At 41.9% G+C, this 19,555-nt stretch overlaps 1 protein-coding gene across 4 annotated transcripts in view; it reads right to left on the minus strand.

The window, feature by feature from the left end:
* The window catches only part of LOC108697472 (zinc finger matrin-type protein 4), a 277,352-nt gene that overhangs the window by 158,972 nt on the left and 98,825 nt on the right, over positions 1 to 19,555 (minus strand). The gene's annotated exons all lie outside the window — the stretch shown is intronic.

The raw sequence follows: 19,555 nt of genomic DNA on the forward strand, positions 1-19,555 counted from the left end.
GGCCTTTAATATTTTAATAGATTTAAAGATTTACTAGGATAGAAAAGTTTCTACCACATATTTTGCCCACAAGTGCTAATGAAAGTATAATGGAAAGTGGCCGATGCACATAGGCTGGAGGGCTTGCTATACAGTACGTAAACAGCTGGACCATGTTATCAAATATTACTTTTTGACCAAAAATGCATTTAAAAATAAAGTAGCTTTGGTTGTAATCACAAGTGGGTGAAATGTTAGACTAGCACAGAGTAACAAGAGTTGGCTGAACTGTTCAAAATCAGTTTGACATAAAAGAACAACATTTGACTGATTGCTTTGTATTAAACACTACTATTATTGATGTTATCAAAATATAGAGCCCAAACACACATTTGCCTTGAATGGTCTAATTAACTTACTGATAACTGACTTAGCCCAACAAGCTAGTTCCATGGACCATTGAGTCATTTGTATATTCTTTCTAAGCGTGGTTAAAAGCACAATATTACCAAAAAATTAGTGTTGACATTACAATGTACTTGCACTGGCAAAACTGGTGTGTTTGCTTCAGAAAAGCCAACTATTGTTTATATAAACAAGCTGCTGAGTAGCCATGGGGCAGCCGTTCAATAAACAGGACACACAGTAGATAACAGATAAGTTCTAAAGACTCCCATTTTACACTAAAGACCTTAGCTTTTATCTGCTGTGTATCCTGTGCCTTTTCTCCTTTCAGCTTTGAATGGCTGCCCCCATGGCTACACAGCGGCAAACTATAGTTGTTTTTCTGAAGCAAATACACCAGTTTTACCAGTCCAGCACAACAGTACATTATATTTTCATTAGTCTAGGACATTTAATTTTTTGGTGTTATTGTTCCTTTAAAATGGTATTGTAGGGGTATCCCCATTCCCCGATGCCTTCTAGCAGTCTTTCTGGGCCACCATCTTCTGGTTTGATCACAGGAAGGGATATAATTGGCTGTAAATGGGGACAAGTATATGGAGCATGCTAGGAGTCCATCTGAAAAGAAGGAATAACCTGGTCTGGGCACCCAAACTGAAGGGAGGGCCACCGGAGGCTGCAGCCAGTCATTGGAAGTGTGCCGATGAGCAAGGATAGTTCTCCTGGTACGATAGGGGTGGGTCTTGTGACATTGGGGGTGGGTGGATGACATCAGGAGGCGGGGCAGGTGCTCTGTGTGTGTGGACAGGTTAAAGACCTGTCCGGATATCCTATTTTGAAAATCTGGACAGCCAGTTTTTACCCAGACAGCCCACCCAAAAACCAGGCTGTCCAGGTGAAAATAGCAACCCTAGTGGACAGCATCAACACTGCAAAGCTCCCTGTGAACTTCAGCGAGCCAACCTTTGTAAGTATAGCTGAGGGTAAACCATCATAGCTTTTTTCAAGAAGAAGTACTTTAAGGGAAAACAAACTCTGGCAGGGGTATTAAGAACTGTTCTGTGCTCAAACAAAGTTAAACTGTGGCACTGTTACATTACAATACTTTTTAGTTAGCCAACAAGCCTGTGTTTTGCTATAAGTCAGACAGTTAGTCAGAGAGGTCCCCACAAGTCCCCACATATATAAAGATTATTACTGTTGCTATACTGTATCTTTGTGCAAGCATTTTATTTCCAAGCAGGATTCACTGAGGTGTATCTTTAAGAAACCACTAGGTTTCTTAGTTACTTCCACTTATACAGTGGAGGGTTCCCAGTTGCTCACACTTATACAGTGGAGGGTACCCAAGTGGTCCCACTTATACAGTGGAGGGTACCCAGTTGCTCTCACTTAAACAGTGGAGAGATCCCAGTTGGTCCCACTTATACAGTGGAGGGTTCCCAGTTGCCCCCACTTATACAGTGGAGGGTTCCCATGTTTGCCTGATCGCCAGCAGGTAGACACTGTGTCTTATCCTATGATCTTCTCCTAAAGTAATGTACCAGATAAGGCAACAGTATTTTCAAAAGTAATATATCATATAAAGTGGTATTATCAACTTTATAACCATACAACTATTTTTAAGCCTAGACTTAATGCTTAGAAATATAAAAGTAAATACCGGTAATAGTATGTGGAAGTTAAATAAAGTTGTTTTAAATGCCTATAAGGCTTGCATCCAGTTTCAGAAATTGCAAATGTTTTTGAATTGACCAAGTTTATGATCCTTTAACTCTGGTTGGCTGGAGAATAAGAATAAATCATTTATGTTGCAATTAGCAAAACAGTGATTAAGCGCAATGCCATCATGGAGAGTATTCATCTTGACCTAATGTCCAAAGAAATAAAGCTGCATAATTCGGAGGCAAGGGGAAGCACTTGCACACAACTGTAAAAATGACGACCCAATTGATCCCAACTATTAATAAATAATTCATCAAATAGCTGGTGAATAATTTTGTAGTTATGAATAATGGTGCAGTTTTGTAACAAAGCCAAAAGAAAACATTTGTACGGCACAAGAGAAGAAGATGGATAGTAAGCAGAGGACCTAAATAAACTGTTGGTGTATGGAACGTGGAGTAATTAGAAGCAGTGGTTTCTCATGCAACGAGATGGTGGAAAAGAGAAAACTGATAATGAAACATTGACAATATATCAGGGTATAACGAAGAGTGACAGATTAAATAAAAAAAAACAAAGTGTAAAAAAGAAGATGGCTAGAGATGCTACAAATTATGTTGTGGGCTTCTTTGCTCTAGGTGACCAATCATTTAGCAGGGAAGATGCCCCCAGTACCTCTCAATCTTTTTCTCTGCTGATTTTACAGAACATGATCTGGGCTGTGTAGTAATATGTGTAAGACCTATGTATATATATGAATATAATATACAGTATCTTTCCAAATATTTGGTGCCTACCATTGATAACTTTAGTATTTATCAACGACAGCTGTAGACATACATTTATACATTTCTAAGTTCCTGTCTACTAGTGATGGGTGAATAAATTGGGCAGATACTAATTTGCTACAAATTTCTGCAATTCACCGCAAGCGGATTAATCCGCGAAACTGTGGCGACAATTTGCCACGTCAAAAAAATGTACATGTCTCAAAATTGTCGCACACATAACAATTGATGCACGGCAAAATTCTTCGGACGCCCATTGACTTTAATACATTTGGACCAAATAGTCGCGCATATATAAATTGACGCTCACGTCAAAATTATTTTGACACCCATTGACTTCAATGTTTTTCGTGAATTTTTTTGAACCGAAACTGCACAGATTCGCCCATCACTACTGCCTACTTCAAAGGACTGTAATAATCCTTAGTTAGGTAGTAGATATCCTTAGTTTTTATAAACCAAACTCTAGTTTCTGCCTGCTTCAAAGGATTACCCATCCTGTAGTCTAATCTATTGCAAAATAAGTTAGGTTAGCACCAGGATGCTTTGATTCCTAACTGATATGCTAACAATTGGGTGGTCTAGCAACAACATACCCCAAGAAACCATCTGGAGAGGGTCTTTTACATTTCATAGAGGAACTGTTTGTACAGTTGTGATTAGTTAAAAGAACATCTAAAGAAATTAGCTGGTATAACTAAAACAATAGGATTGAGATACTGCACCTGTTTAACTTGTTGTCAACCAATCAGAACCATTTCCCATTGTGGCCAATGGGATAGAAACAGTATAAAAAATGGAGCTGGTTTTAGAAGAGAAGGAGAAGAGGAAAAAGAGTAGAAGAAAAGGGAGGTAGTAGAAAGAAGGTAGTAGAAGGAATGGCATAGGGGAAAATTCTTTTGTAGACTATACCCTATACATATAACCTGTGGGCACATTTTGAAAGACCTCTGTATCAGTTGCTATCTCAGGGCTGGATAATCTCAATAAAACGTTTCATCTCTGGGAACCTTGATTGCATCCTTTTACCTGGCTGTGGTAAATTGCGGAATCTACATTTCACACACTATACGGATAATATTCTAAATTTCACAACAGGCTGCTGTTCCTTATCTGAGCTTAGGAACTGACCCACAGTATACAAAATATATATATGACATATGCATCATGATACAAGGCTAATTAGTAACTAATTCAGATTCACTTTTCATGGCAGACTAAAAACCAGAGCATTCTGCATCAGAATTCAATAACCAGTCTAGTAGTATTAGCTTCATTAAATGTTGTTTAATGCTTAATGTTTTTCCGCATATTCACATACTGTACCTTTGTGAATACGTTAATGTGGATTTTTATAAACTAAATATGGAATCATGCAGTAGCTATAACTTACCATGCATATTTGCATCAACACAATGTATTACACATAATTTATTGGACAAATGTAAGGCCCTGCAGCAGCTCCAGTATATAATAGTACACTATTTCAGTTTGTGGTCTTTGACTTCAAGGGTTGGCACCTTGAAGAATGCAATTGTGTCCCATCTGGAGTTATTCTTCAGCATAAGCTTTGCCTATTGATGCAACCCACTGTGGGTATAGGCACACTTGCCCAGGATTCAGCAAAACAGACAGGACAAGCACAATGAGGCTTAATGGAGAAATTGTGCAATGTATCAGCAGAAAAGAAGATGGGGAGCTACTGGGGCATCTTTGGAGACACAGATCGTCACTGCTAAAGGGCTGTGGTTGCCTTGGGCTGGTACAGAAGCACAAAACATAATGTACAACATTTCTAGCCTACTACTTTATTTAAACTTTAGTTCACCTTTAACACCACTATACAAGCACCAATGAGTAGTGTGAAGACTGAACTTGCTACTGCGTTTCTTCTCTCTCCCTGACCTCACTGCACTTATGTGTTCTTTTTTACAAATGCCAGAAAACTGACAGGGGGGGAAACTATTTAAAACTCATAGTTATAAGTGAAACCGGGTGAAGATCTGAAACTTATAAAGCCAAAATAGCCTTTCAGAAATAGTGTAGGAGTTGAAATTCAAAAATGTATTACAGGAGCATGCTGAAATGATTGTCAATCGAGAAAAAAATTAGTTTCTACATTGGTTTTGTCAAAGAGACAGACTTCAGGATGTGTCAATAAAAAACATCATCCTGTGTAGCTGTCAATAGACTTGCATTATACATCCTATATTTACCTTCGCATTGCGTTTTATGAATTCCTGCCACATATCTCCGCGCTGAAAGCAATCAGCCATCTCATTGTCCAAGAAAAAAACTTTTTTTTTAGACCAATTCCCAGCAATCGCCACAGTCCTTTTTATTCCCTGGCATTGTGTATATGGATAAATTCATTTCTGCTAAGCCAAAAGTATTAAGATTTTATGTATTCCATGTTTTAATCATTTATAATGTATATAAAACAGCCACAGTCACACCAGAGCTTAGTTTGGAAGCATCCCATTAAAATAAGCCTTTGATGACTGTCTACTTAATTACAAAACTAGTGTGAAAATAATTCACAACGGACTTGTAAAAGTAGCACTTATAGATTGTCAATGCCTGTACCGTCCTTGTCTTCTTTTGCATCTGTTATGTTCTTCACATGTTCCCTTCATTAATCAGAAGTAGTTTCTCTCTTGCATCACAAATAATTCATATTGCGAATGAATTATTTATTAGATCAAAAGATATCCCTTGTACACCCCTGCAGCGGAAAGACAGAGCAACTCTGAAGAAACAACATAAATCTAGAGCGCAAGTCTGATTGCATCTATTGTATCCGTGCACTCCACAAAGGCGATTCCTGCATAAACCGAATGTTGTCTAGTCTAGAAACATTTACTTCAAGCTGTGGAATAAGAGGATTTTTCCAGGTTCACATATTAAATCCTTCCAACCGATGCTTTCCAATCTGTTCTTATTAAAAACGGACAGGTTCAAATGTCTGTCCCTCTCCAATGTGAATTCATGAATGTAGCTGTAGATATATTTTCAAGCAATGACGTAAGGTGCACTGATTTTATCGTGCAAAACGATTTTTGTACAATATTCATATTTATTTAATAATTCATATAAAGTGATTATAATTTATAGATACATACCTGGTCACAACTAGCCAACACAGTTTGTTATCCATTGACACCAATTGCTTTTGATCGTTGAATCCAGGCCCGGACTGGCCATTTGTGAATACGGGCAAATGCCCGTTGGGCCGCTGCCCATGCCGTGTGAATGGGCCGCATTGACAGTGTGCGACTGTGCGATCTCTTGTGCGCAGGGCCCTTGCGCTTGGATGAAGAGAGAAATGTCATTTTGCAGGACCCGCACTAACATTTCCTACCAGTAGAGGGCGCGCAGCAGAAGTGAGCCGGAAACTGAAGAGCTGCACGGGGAAAACTTTGCAGTGCTTTTCAAACGCTCCAATGAAGGGATGAAGGGAAGGATGGAATTTTCTGCTGCTGTTCTGCATTTCCCCCCTTGCCCCCCCCCTCCAACTGTACAGAGAAAGGGCAGGTAAGAACAACTATTACCTGCTACTTAAAGTGATACTGACATGAATAAAAAAAAAAAAAAATATATATATATATATATATATCTATGTATAATACTGTTCATCTAAAGTTCTAGGTCATGTACATTTTGAAATCTGCACTGTGTGTGAGTTAGCTGTCTATTAATCTTATAAATGTTGCCTTATATGTTAGAAAAAAGTGTTTTTAGTTTATTTTTGGGAAAGAATTCTTCATTTGCGCCTGTGTAGTAACAAATTACAAGCAGTCTCGTGTCCTACAGATATATGTGTAGCAATAGCGATATGGAGCACACAGTGGTTAGGAGGAATTAAAACATTCTTTATTAGATATCCTTTAAAATCATCAGTACATTATGTGGATATGACTTCTCCCCCACACTTGACGCGTTTCGTGGCGTTTCGCCACTTCCTCAGATGCTTAGGTCTATGCTTATGCCTGTGCTTCTGAGGAAGTGGCAAGACGCCATGAAACGCGTCAACTCTGTTATGTCATAATACTGATAATATCACTGCACAGTTTAATTATTCACAGCAGTCTTGCCCTGCTTTATGGCAGCTGAGATTCTAACTATCTATGTGCAGTTTTCTATGCAGGACATGGCAGGCTTCGGGCATCTGTTCACAGGTTTTTATCTAATATTCCCCTGTATAATTGTGTCCAAGGAATGGATTAAAAAAACTTGCTCCCAATAAAGACTAATTATATCTTAGTTTGGCTCAAACTACTGTTTTATTATTACAGAGAAAATTAAATCTTTTAAACATTTGGATTGTTTGCATATAATGGAGTCTATGGGAGACGGCCTTTCCTAATTTGGAGCTTTCTGAAAAATGGGTTTCCAGATAACCAATCCAATACCTGAAGTGGGCTGCTTTGATTTTTTTTGCCAGGGCTGCTTTTTTCTCCCAGTCCGGCCCTGGTTGAATCAGCACATTGTTTTGTGAATCAGTGGGTGTATTAGTGGACAATAAGTTACTATCCACTCCTAAGACAATAAAATCATTTTAAGATATTGACAAGCGATATGGAGTAAAAATGCCCAACCATGAGTGGGCTTTAATTTTTATTTACAGGGGAATTCTTTAAACCTGTGCATTTCTTATTAGTAGCTGTATTGATTTGCATGGAGTAACATTTAATGGCTGTGTTAGACGGCTTGATTATTCATTGATTTCAAAGTCAATAGTGAAATTCATCATCTAAAGTAGTTTTTAATGGCATAATGAAATGAATGTTTTCTATAAGCTCCTGGGTTTTCTTTTATTTTCATGTACATTTTTGCCATGAAAAAAAATACAATTCCATAGACCCCCCCCATGCATTTTATATGAAAAAATAATAAAAAGTCAATATGAAAAACTGCCCATAGACTGCAGAAAAAGTCACCACTTTTTTTCAGTTTTGCAAATTTTCCTGCCGTTTCTGACTTTTTAGGTGAAACAAAAAGGGACAGATTTTCTCAGCACTACTGGCTGCACAGAAACCAGTATATTTGGCATCAGAATTGATTAATAGTCAAACTTATAACTAGTGATGGGCAAATTTGGGGCGTTTTACTTTTTTCCAGCGAAACGGCGAAAAATTCACGAAACGGATGCTGGCGTTCATTTTTTTTTGACGCCGGGAATTTTCGCAGTGGCTTCACAAACTTATTCACCGGTGGGAATTTGCCACAAATTCGTGCCTGTCGAAGAAATTTGCCCATCACTACTTATAACATCAGATTCTATGTCAGACAGAACTGAATTTTTTACTAACATTTTGATGCTTTTGATGACCCCTCAGGTTTTCAACAGCACCCTGAGCACACTGAGCATGTGCAGTGCCACCGACACAAATGATAACACAAATCCTTTTTTTTCTCTTGGGATGCTGCAGTTCTAGGCAAATTATAACAAATACAGTATTTTGGTCATATTTTGTTAGGGCTTTAGTTCCCCTTTAAAGAAAACAGCCTTTGCCATTTGGCATTTTTAATCTGCACAGTAATAGATTAAAAGGAAAACAACGTTGCTTTTTAAACATAAAAAAAAATATTGGCTCTAGAGGTCTCTAAAAGTCCTGATACTATTTTATGTTTGACCTTAAATCATCCCGTAATCCTTATAATCTCTTCATAACTCAGGAAAATTGTTATCAGTTAGAAACACCTGCCATTCCATGCTCACAGTTTGCCGATATGTTCCCTTCATTTTTTTACATTTACAAAACGTTTAAGCTTTAATTCTGTTTTGTTAATCTTTATCTTAAACATAGAACAGTTCAGGTGCAATGTGTCCATCTATTATCATCTGTTTAAAGTTCAATAAACACATTTATTTTGATTAAAAAATAACGGACATAAGTTATAAGTAATGTTTTTCCTTCTAACAGCTAGGGATGTAGCGAACGTCGGAAAAAAAGTTCGCGAACATATTCGCGAACTTGCGCAAAAATGCGAGCGGTTCGCGAACGGTTCGCGAACCCCATAGACTTCAATGGGAAGGCGAACTTTAACATCTAAAAAAGACATTTCTGGCCAGAAAAATGATTTTAAAGTTGTTTAAAGGGTGCAACGACCTGGACAGTGGCATGCCAGAGGGGGAACAAGGGCAAAAATGTATCTGAAAAATCTGCCTGTGTGTGCTTGGAAGAGATAGTGTAGGGGGAGAGCTGTTAGTGATTTCAGGGACAGATGATAGTAAGTTTGCTGGCTAGTAATCTGCTTGATACTGCTCTGTATTGGAGGGACAGAAGTCTGCAGGGATTTGAGGGACATTTTAGCTTAGGTAGCTTTGCTGGCTAGTAATCTACTGTTCTCTTTAAACAACTGCCATACGTTGACCTTGTAGGCATTGTTTGCCCAGTTTTTTTGGACGCAGCCACTGAAGCACAGTTGCCAGAAAAAATATGCCATATAAATGCTGAAAATAGTAATTTTTCGCCATACGTTGACCTTGTAGACATTGTTTGCCCAGTTTTTTTGGTTGCTGCCACTGAAGCACAGTTGCCAGAAAAAATATGCCATATAAATGCTGAAAATAGTCATTTTTTGCCATACGTTGACCTTGTAGGCATTGTTTGCCCAGTTTTTTTGGTCGCAGCCACTGAAGCACAGTTGCCAGAAAAAATATGCCATATAAATGCTGAAAATAGTAATTTTTTGCCATATACGTTGAGTCAACGTATGGCAAAAAATGACTATTTTCAGCATTTATATGGCATATTTTTTCTGGCCTCTGTGCTTCAGTGGCTGCGGCCAAAAAAACTGGGCAAACAATGCCTACAAGGTCAACGTCGTTGACCTTGTAGGCATTGTTTGCCCAGTTTTTTTGGCCGCAGCCACTGAAGCACAGAGGCCAGAAAAAATATGCCATATAAATGCTGAAAATAGTCATTTTTTTGGTCGCAGCCACTGAAGCACAGTTGCCAGAAAAATTATGCCATATAAATGCTGAAAATATAAATTTTTTTGGTTGCAGCCACTGAAGCACAGAGGCCAGAAAAATTATGCCATATAAATGCTGAAAATATGCATTTTTTTGGTTGCAGCCACTGAAGCACAGAGGCCAGAAAAATTATGCCATATAAATGCAGAAAATATGCATTTTTTTGGACGCAGCCACTGAAGCACAGTTGCCAGAAAAAATATGCCATATAAATGCTGAAAATAGTCATTTTTTGCCATACGTTGACCTTGTAGACATTGTTTGCCCAGTTTTTTTGGTTGCAGCCACTGAAGCACAGAGGCCAGAAAAAATTAAACCAGTAGGGTTTGCACCCTAGTTTGTAACGGTGGCGGAGGGAGGAGGAGGACGCTAAAGGACAGCTGTGTGTGGAGTCATGAGGCTTGAAGAGAAGGACAGCTGCATAGAAGTCAGAACAAGTCTTCCGGCGTGCAGTAACCCTCCGAGATCCACCCCTCATTCATTTTAATAAAGGTCAGGTAATCGACACTTTTGTGACCTAGGCGAGTTCTCTTCTCAGTTACAATCCCTCCTGCTGCACTGAAGGTCCTTTCTGAGAGCACACTTGAGGCTGGGCAAGACAAGAGGTTCATGGCAAATTGTGACAGCTCTGGCCACAGATCAAGCCTGCACACCCAGTAGTCCAGGGGTTCATCGCTCCTCAGAGTGTCGATATCTGCAGTTAATGCCAGGTAGTCCGCTACCTGCCGGTCGAGGCGTTCTTTGAGGGTGGATCCAGAAGGGTTGTGGCGCTGCCTTGGACAGAAAAACATTTGCATGTCTGACGTTACAGACTGGCCAAAGGGCTTTGTCCTTGCAGGTGTGCTCGTGGCAGGATTACTGGCACCTCTGCCCCTGGAATGTTGATGAGTTCCTGAAGTGACATCACCCTTAAAAGCATTGTACAACATGTTTTGCAGGCTGGTTTGTAAATGCCGCATCTTTTCGGACTTGTGGTATGTTGGTAACATTTCTGACACTTTATGCTTGTACCGAGGGTCTAGTAGCGTTGCGACCCAGTACAGGTCCTTCTCCTTAAGCCTCTTGATACGGGGGTCCTTCAACAGGCATGACAGCATGAAAGACCCCATTCTCACAAGGTTGGATGCAGAGCTATCCATCTCCGCTTCCTCATTATCAAGGACTGCATCATCCACGGTCTCCTCCCCCCAGCCACGTACAAGACCAGGGGTCCCCAAAAGGTCACCACTAGCCCCCTGGGAAGCCTGCTCCTGTTGGTCCTCCTCCTCCTCCTCCACAAAGCCACCTTCCTCCTCTGACTCCACTTCTGGCACCTCTCCCTGCGTTGCAGCAGGTGCCTGGGTTCGTTCTGGTGATTCCGACCAGAAATCGCGCGCTTCCAGCTCCTCGTCACGCTGGTCTACAGCCTCATCTGTCACTCGTCGCACGGCACGCTCCAGGAAGAAAGCGAAGGGTATTAGGTCGCTGATGGTGCCTTCGGTGCGACTGACCATATTTGTCACCTCTTCAAAAGGTCGCATGAGCCTGCAGGCATCGCGCATAAGCACCCAGTAACGGGGGAAAAAAATCCCCAGCTCTGCAGATCCAGTCCTACCACCCAGTTCAAAAAGGTACTCGTTGACGGCCCTTTGTTGTTGCAGCAGACGTTCCAACATAAGGAGCGTTGAATTCCAGCGAGTCTGGCTGTCAGAAATCAAACGCCTGACTGGCATGTTGTAGCGCTGCTGAATGTCAGCAAGGCGTGCCATGGCTGTGTAGGAACGTCTGAAATGGGCCGACACCTTTCTGGACTGGGTGAGAACGTCCTGAAATCCTGGGTACTTGGAGACAAAACGTTGGACTATTAAATTTAACACATGTGCCATGCAGGGCACATGTGTTAAATTGCCCAGTCTCAACGCTGCCAACAGATTGCTTCCATTGTCACACACCACTTTTCCGATCTGCAGTTGGTGTGGGGTCAGCCACCGATCGGCCTGTGACTGCAGAGATGACAGGAGTACAGATCCGGTATGGTTTTTGCTTTCCAGGCACGTCATCCCCAAGACAGCGTGACAACGGCGTACCTGGCACGTCGAATAGCCTAGGGGGAGCTGGGGGTGCACAGGTGTGGAGGAGGAGAAGGAGGACCCAGCAGCAGAGTAAGAAGAAGAAGAGGAAGAAGACGAGGTAGAGAGCGATGGAGGAGTAGAGGTGGTGGCAGAACCGCGTGCAATCCGTGGCGGTGACACCAACTCCACTGTTGTTGTTGAGCTACCCATTCCCTGCTTCCCAGCCATTACCAAGTTCACCCAGTGGGCAGTGTAGGTGACATACCTGCCCTGACCATGCTTGGAGGACCATGCGTCAGTAGTCATATGGACCTTTGGCCCAACACTAAGTGACAGAGATGCGGTAACTTGGCTCTGCACATGTTGGTACAGGTGTGGTATTCCCTTTTTAGAAAAAAAATTGCGGCTGGGTACCTTCCACTGCGGTGTCCCAATTGCTACAAATTTGCGGAAGGCCTCAGAGTCCACCAGCTGGTATGGTAAAAGCTGGCGGGCTAAGAGTGCAGACAAGCCAGCTGTCAGACGCCGGGCAAGGGGGTGACAGTCAGACATTGGCTTCTTACGCTCAAACATGGCCTTCACAGAAACTTGGCTGGTGGCAGATGACTGGGAATGGGAACAGGTGGTCAAGGTGGAAGGCGGAGTGGAGGGTGGTTCAGACGGGTCAAGGAGAGCAGAGGTAGAGCAGTAAGATGCTGGACCAGAAGGAGTGTGGCTTTTAGTTTGCCTGTTGCCTTTGAGGTGTTGCTCCCAAAGTGCTTTGTGCTTGCCGCTCATGTGCCTTCGCATAGAAGTTGTACCTATGTGGCTGTTGGGCTTACCAAGGCTCAGTTTCTGACTGCACTCATTGCAAATTACAATGCTTTTGTCAGAGGCACACACATTAAAAAAATCCCACACTGCTGACTTTTTGGAAGTGTGCGATCTGGCGGTAACAGTAGAAGTTGGCGGCATTGGCGGCAATGGCGGGTGCGTTGGCCGGCTGAACACAGGTGCCGATACATGTTGTTGCCCTACTGATCCCTGCGGGCTGTCCTCCCTGCTTCTTCTAAGTCTTATTCTCCTACTGCCTCTCTGACTCTCCGTCTCTCCATCTGAACTACCCTCCTCTTGCTCTCTTCTACTAGGCACCCACAAAACATCAATCTCCTCATAATCATTCTCCTCAGATGCATCAATTTCTTCTGACACATCACAGAAGGAAGCAGCAGCGGGGACCTCCTCCTCATCACTCATTATGTCCATCTCTGTCGTGTTCTCTGCCAGAATTAAATCTGGTGTAACGTCCTCATCTCCTTCATCTTCTTCTGGCAATAATGGTTGCGCATTACTCAGTTCAAGAAACTCATGGGAAAATAACTCCTCTGACTCCAGTGAAGAAGGGGCACCGGTGGTGGAGGAAGTGTTACGTGGGGTGGCCATAGCAGTGGAGGATGAGGAGGATGTTGTGGTAAAGTTAGAAACGGTAGAGGATGGGGTGTGCTGTGTAAGCCAGTCAACTACCTCTTCAGCATTTTGGGAGTTCAGGGTCATTGGCTTTTTAAAACTGGGCAATTTGCTAGGGCCACAGGATTGCATAGCAGCACGGCCCCTAGCATGGCCTCTGCGTGGCGGCCTGCCTTTGCCTGGCATTATTTTTAAAAAAACAACAACAACAACAAAAACTCAGTTGGTTTTTCTGGAAACGATAATACACACAGCTAGATGGCAATTTGAAGAAAACAGTGTGCAAATAATGCCTACAAGATCAACGTATACACTACTACAGCGGTGGATACGGATTACGTAAAATATATGAATGCTGCTTGAAAAAAAGTAACTCAAGTGGTTTTTCTAGAGACGATAATATTATCAATATTTAGACAAAATGTGAACAAGCTCACACAGCTAGATGGCGGTTTGAAGAAAACACTGTGCAAATAATGCCTACAAGGTCAACGTATACACTACTACAGCGGTGGATACGGATTACGTAAAATATATGAATGCTGCTTGAAAAAAAGTAACTCAAGTGGTTTTTCTAGAGACGATAATATTATCAATATTTAGACAAAATGTGAACAAGCTCACACAGCTAGATGGCGGTTTGAAGAAAACACTGTGCAAATAATGCCTACAAGGTCAACGTATACACTACTACAGCGGTGGATACGGATTACGTAAAATATATGAATGCTGCTTGAAAAAAAGTAACTCAAGTGGTTTTTCTAGAGACGATAATATTATCAATATTTAGACAAAATGTGAACAAGCTCACACAGCTAGATGGCGGTTTGAAGAAAACACTGTGCAAATACTGCCCACAAGATCAACGTATACACTACTATATATATGAATAAATATATGAATGCTGCTTGAAAAAAGTCACTCCGGTGTTTTTTCTGGAGACGGTAATATTATGGATATTTAGACAGAATGTGAACAAGGTCACACAGCTAGATGGCAGTTGGTTGAATAACACACTGGGCAAAAAATGCCTACAGGGCAAATAATGCCTAAAAGGTCAATTTATACACTAATACAGCGATGGATACGGATTACGTAAAATATATTATGGCTGCTTGAAAAAAGTCACTCCGGTGTTTTTTCTGGAGACGGTAATATTATGGATATTTAGACAGAATGTGAACAAGGTCACACAGCTAGATGGCAGTTGGTTGAATAACACACTGGGCAAAAAATGCCTACAGGGCAAATAATGCCTAAAAGGTCAATTTATACACTAATACAGCGATGGATACGGATTACGTAAAATATATTATGGCTGCTTGAAAAAAGTCACTCCGGTGTTTTTTCTGGAGACGGTAATATTATGGATATTTAGACAGAATGTGAACAAGGTCACACAGCTAGATGGCAGTTGGTTGAATAACACACTGGGCAAAAAATGCCTACAGGGCAAATAATGCCTAAAAGGTCAATTTATACACTAATACAGCGATGGATACGGATTACGTAAAATATATTATGGCTGCTTGAAAAAAGTCACTCCGGTGTTTTTTCTGGAGACAGTAATATTATGGATATTTAGACAGAATGTGAACAAGGTCACACAGCTAGATGGCAGTTGGTTGAATAACACACTGGGCAAAAAATGCCTACAGGGCAAATAATGCCTAAAAGGTCAATTTATACACTAATACAGCGATGGATACGGATTACGTAAAATATATTATGGCTGCTTGAAAAAAGTCACTCCGGTGTTTTTTCTGGAGACGGTAATATTATGGATATTTAGACAGAATGTGAACAAGGTCACACAGCTAGATGGCAGTTGGTTGAATAACACACTGGGCAAAAAATGCCTACAGGGCAAATAATGCCTAAAAGGTCAACTTATACACTACTACAGCGATGGATACGGATTACGTAAAATATATTATGGCTGCTTGAAAAAAGTCACTCCGGTGTTTTTTCTGGAGACGGTAATATTATGGATATTTAGACAGAATGTGAACAAGGTCACACAGCTAGATGGCAGTTGGTTGAATAACACACTGGGCAAAAAATGCCTACAGGGCAAATAATGCCTAAAAGGTCAACTTATACACTACTACAGCGGTAGTAAAATAAAAAAAGTAAAATAAAAAAAAATGAATATTAAAAAAAAAAATTAAAGTTGGTGCTGCTGAACTACTAGGAGCAGCAGATTAGCACACCAGTCCCACTCCCCAACACTGCTAGACTAATAGCACTGGGCTCTTATAGTAGTAGTAGTAGTAGTAGTAAAACAACAAAAAAATAAATAAAAGCAGTCCTTACAAGGACTACTGTTATTGCAGCAGTCAGCAGATGAGATCAGAAGCAGGACAGCTGCCCACTGCAGCTACATACAGAGCACTGCAGTAGAAGGTAGATTACTAGCCAGCAAAGCTACCTAAGCTTAAATGTCCCTCAAACCCCTGCAGACTTCTGTCCCTCCAATAACAGAGCAGTATCAAAACGATTACTAGCCAGCAAACTTTCAACTGTCCCTGAAATCACTAACAGGCAGCAGCTCTCTCCCTACACTATCTCTTCAGCACACACAGGCAGAGTGAAAAAACGCTGCAGGGCTTCGGTTTTTATAGGGAAGGGGAGTGGTCCAGGGGAGAGCTTCCTGATTGGCTGCCATGTACCTGCTGGTCTGGGGCGAGAGGGCAAAAAAAAGCGCCAACAATGGCGAACCCAAAATGGCGAACGTCGCGCGACGTTCGCGAACTTCCGGCGAGCGCGAACACCCGATGTTCGCCGGCGAACAGTTCGCGCCATCTCTACTAACAGCTTTACCTGAGAGAGATTTTCAACAAGTGGGAGTTGCATATTCAGTGTCAGACTGGTCCACAGGGATACCAGGAAAACTCCCGGTGGGCCCAGGTGTTAGTGGGCCCTCCTGCTTCAAAATATTTGGCATATTTCATGTCCATTCCCTATTTCTATGAGAACAAAGAGACTAAATAGATTGAATAATAGATTATAGTATGTAAAGAAAAGAGACTAACAGAATAGAGGTTGAGTGAGGAGAGGAATTATAATAATACTGACAGTGGGCCCCTGATCTAAGGTCTTTTGGTGGGACCCTGGTCTAAGATTTTTGGGTGGGCCCCTGGTGTCTCAGTCCGACACTGTGCATTTTATTGCACATTGCAGCATCATGACAGCCAGGTTGTGATGTAAAGGCCCAGTCTTATTGAAATATGGTTTCCATAAGCGTAAGTGTAAAACTGTGTAGGTTACAAAACTTTCTTCGAATGCTTGCCACAGATGTGTTTCCTGCCTTGCCATCCACCTAATGCAGGACCTTAAAGGAGAAGGAAAGGCTAAAACTAAGTAAGCCTTAACAGAAAGGTCCACCTAAATATATCAGTAAAACCCTCAAAGCAATGCTGCTCTGAGTCATCTGTCAAAAGAAACGCCTAATTTCTTTCCTTCTATTGTGTACACATGGGCTTCTGTATCAGACTTCAGCTTAAAACTCATTGCCCCGGGCGTGAGCATGTTCAGTTTACTCCTCTTCCCCACCCCCCTCCCTTCTCTGCTGTAATCTTAGCCCAGAGCTATAAGTGAGCAGGGAGAGATTCAGGCAGGAAGTGATGTCACACCAAGCTAATACAGTAGCTGCTATCCTAAACAAACTAGATCTTTTTACACAGGTATGACAAAACATTCTACAGAATTAATATAGCATTCTAGCTTGCACTATTGCAGCTTATCTACTGGCAATAAAATGCCTCCGTAGCTTTCCTTCTCCTTTAAAGGGAATGTCAACCTCCAAAAAATGTTTTGCCTACTAAAAGAAAACTTAATTCTAAGCAACTTTGCAATATACATTAATAACAAATTGTTTATGGTTTTTAAGTTACATGTATATGCATTGCTATTGAAAGAAGTGTTTATCCATTTTTATTCTCTACCCTGGTGGCTCAGACTGTTGATACAATGTAAGACAAGGCAGCTGATTAACAGACCTGTCTTTGCTGGGGAACTGAGACTTTTGCAACATTGTAACAACCAGGAATTAGGCAAATGCTGCTTTCAATAGCAGTTGCTTTTACAAATAATAAATGCATATTGGAAAGTTGCAAATTTTTAAGGCATAAACATAAAAAGCGCCTGCCCCCATGAGACCACAGACCACTACTAGCACCCTTGTGCTTTTAGCCAAGGAGATACACACCCCTGCCACCTGGCAAACATTCCCACTGCCGCACTGTGACCATAAACACCACAAGTAGTAGAATGTGTTTCTTTGCTGGCTTCCTAGAGAAATCTGTTGCTTCTGGGAAGAAATCCACTTTAAATCTTTCCCCGCTCCCTGCACAATTACTGACCTAACTATTTTCACCTTACCTTCCTTCCTTTATTGCCTGCCAAACCCCACAACCTGCCATTGATTGAGAACCTGCCCCTTCCTTACGCAATCAAACCTCCATCCCCTACATTTTACCATTAGTCAGACCTTCATTCCCACTGCAGAACCTACGTTTAAACCCCAGCTCAATATGCAATATATAGCCAAAAACATGTGCAACCATTTTGGTCCTTTTTTCTGCTGCTAAAAACACCTCCAGTCTTCTGGGAAAGATTTCCACTAGATGTTGGAACATTGTTGCATCCACCATACATGAAAGACTGAGCATTGCTGTTGGGAGAACTGGCATTGCATTGGGATTTAAATGTATCCTTCAGGTTCAGTTGGGTTGAGGTCAGGGTTCAAGTAAGTCAAGCTCTTCCTCTCTTATCTGTGCAACACTAAGGGCAGAGACACACACTCAGATTCAGGGAGATTATCTCCTCTTCTTCGGGGCGACTAATCTCCCTGAACTGCTTCAACCTGCCTTCCCGCCGGCTAGAATGTAAATTGCGGATGGGATGGCACTCGGATCGCTTCGGCTTACGAAGTCGCCCGAAGTTTCCTCATGAGGCAACTTTGGAAAATGAAGCGCTCCAAGTGCCATCCCGCCTGGATTTACATTCTAGCCGGCGGGAAGGCAGTTCAAAGAGATTAGTCGCACCAAAGAAGAGGAGATTTGTCACCGGGCAACTAATCTGCACGAATCTGAGCGTCTGTTTCTGCCCTAAAACAAGAAAGGACCTTTTCCAAACTGTTGCCACAAATTAGGAAGCATTAAAGTGTGTTGGCAATGCTAGTCATGGCTTAAATATTAGGGTGTCCATATACTTTTCTCCATGTATATAGTGTGACAAAGAGCTATGTCCCAATAGGCTGCCTGTATATGATGGGAGGTATATAGCACCCAGCCTGAGGTATTGGCTCCTTTAAATCTCCAGGGTAAGACAGGTTAGGACCCTGGAGCAAGGATATAGTTCAGTATGCTGCCCAATTAGTCCGCAGGTGGGGCTGTTTTAAGGGAGCCTGGCGGGGAGTGGGTGTGTGTTGTACTGGGAGTCAGAGAGAACCTCTGAACACACGCTGTGAACTGTTTTTGTGAACAAACTGTGTGTTTGACTGCAACTCCAAACGGCAAATGTTTGTTACCACCGCAAGGAACTTTCCTATGGACTGTAACACTGCAAACCGGTGAGGTTTACATTATTATTTGACTGTTTAGCACGGAAATTGTGCCTGTTTAAGTTGTCCGGTTTGAACAATAAAACCCCAGGCAGGAGCCTGTTTCACTTTTGTTGCAAACCTAAGCCTCCTGTCTCCTCTGTAAGAACTGTTTTACCTGAGCCCTACCGGCTGCTTTGAGCTATTCCCCACAAATGGTGTTTCGGATGCGGGCAATAGAGAGACAGTGAGCATAATAGGACAACCATTGTTAAAAGGGCAGTGCTATCTGCTGCAGACTGTGGGAGTTGTAGTTCAACAACATGGAGGAACTTGTGTTGCAGCTGGCCAAAGTCAATGCTAGTCAGCAGGAGGCAAATGCTGCCCAGCAAGAGACCAATACCATCCAGAGGCAGAGTATGGCCACCCAGCAAGAGACTAATTGTTTGCTTGCAGCTCAACTGACAGCATTAGCAAAGGCGGTTGAGGCTGATCGACAACTCTTGACGGATGTGGTACAGCAGATGGTTGCACTGGGGTCCAATGTGTCGAGTGGGGCCCCTAACACAGATAGCTCCATTAAGGCCAGTCGTTTTCTGCAAAAGATGACGCCACATGATGATGTTGAGGCATATCTGCATACTTTTGAAAGGACTGCCGAGAGGGAGTCTTGGCCCAAGTCCCAGTGGGCAGG

The sequence above is a fragment of the Xenopus laevis genome, chromosome 7S, assembly GCF_017654675.1.
Source record: "Xenopus laevis strain J_2021 chromosome 7S, Xenopus_laevis_v10.1, whole genome shotgun sequence".
NCBI classification, from domain to species: domain Eukaryota; kingdom Metazoa; phylum Chordata; class Amphibia; order Anura; family Pipidae; genus Xenopus; species Xenopus laevis.